Source organism: Octodon degus, unplaced genomic scaffold (genome assembly GCF_000260255.1).
Source record: "Octodon degus isolate 3935 unplaced genomic scaffold, OctDeg1.0 scaffold00017, whole genome shotgun sequence".
Lineage (NCBI taxonomy): Eukaryota > Metazoa > Chordata > Mammalia > Rodentia > Octodontidae > Octodon > Octodon degus.
In genome coordinates this window covers 8,921,780-8,923,151 of record NW_004524593.1, presented here as the reverse complement: position 1 = coordinate 8,923,151, position 1,372 = coordinate 8,921,780, and the positions used below count along the sequence as shown (strand labels likewise).

General features: G+C 43.7%; 1 protein-coding gene across 1 annotated transcript in view; it reads right to left on the bottom strand.

Moving 5' to 3' along the window:
* Positions 1–1,372, bottom strand: part of LOC101592744 (kinesin-like protein KIF28P) — an 86,630-nt gene that overhangs the window by 19,646 nt on the left and 65,612 nt on the right. The window lies entirely within an intron of this gene.

Below are 1,372 nucleotides of genomic sequence, written 5' to 3'. Positions count from 1 at the left end.
CCTACTGTTGTTTCTAAACTGATTATTTTTGGTAGTTTGTGTAAAGTTCAGTTTGTAGGAAATGTGCCTTTATTTTTTTAATATGCACTCCAAACTAGAGGTGTGGCCAGCCCCACCCACATTTTGCACAGAGCCTTTACAGATTTACATATGGGTGGGTAGGAGGACTTCCTGTCTCGACATAGTGTTGTCACTAATGAATTGCCATTGATTCCAGCTAAGTTAGCTGTCCTGGGCATCTGACATTACCTGCAGCTCCACATTTTAAACCACTGGGTAATGAAATTTCCAAGTTGTGCCTTCCAGAACACTACTGCCTGATACACGCATCTGACAGTAACGGGCTGTGCTTTGCTCTGATACTTCCCTGTAAGAGACTGCATCCGAGTATTTAAAATGAGATGTTGGTTTTTGCTCTTACATTAGATATGAAGATGTTTACTTTCTTGTTATTGTTATGTATCACTTTCTAAAATATTATTTTAATCAGAAATAATGCTTTTTAAAAGTTTTTAAATAACTGTGCCTATGACCAAAGTTTCTATGTTGCCAAAATGTTAAAAAACAAATAAAATGTCCTTAATGTCTGACAGAAGAATTCAGAAAGTGCCAAATGGAGCCTTTCAAAGGACAGTGGTACTAGCATGGGACCTCCCCAAGCTTGGCGGCCATGCTTGGAAAGCTGCCAGCGCCGTGGCCCATTAGGTGGCCCCTCCTAATGTAGTGTTTTTCACAGGGTTGCCTCACGTGTAGACAGGGTTTCCCCAGCGGGCTGTAGCCCAGCGGCTGTCAACTGCCGTGTGATCCAGTTCTTTGGTCGCAACTAAGACCATCTGAATTTGATCATTACTAGGCCTCACAGGTGACAGCGCTTTGAAATTTGTTTTTATTTTATTGCACTTCCTCAAATCTTCTAAATTATGCTCTTGATGAGCACTGGTCAGGGTAGGTGACCTGAGAGGTTTTCTTCTGTGTCATAAACTGTACAGATGCTGTTTTGGAAATAGCTATGGCCACCTGAGAGACTTGTTATGTACATGAGACCTTGCACAGTACAGTATGTGGCTTAAAAGTGGGGTTTTGGGTATGAATGAAAACAGGCAAGGAGGCACTGGGGAGAAACAGGCTTTCCCACGCTGGCCATTTCTTCCAGAATGTTGTCGGTGGTGTTCACATGCTAGTATGACTTACAAAGCAGCCACAGCAGAGGTGTGTCACAACACAGTTCGATGTTCCCTGGCGTCACTGAAATGATTTAGTATTGAACACGTGCCTTGCAGTATTCCCAGCTGTTATGGTGGGGACATCTGCCCAGGGTCTGGCCAGGCCTGACTCTGAAACGTTGGTGCTCTCTCCTTGCTCCATCTGTCCA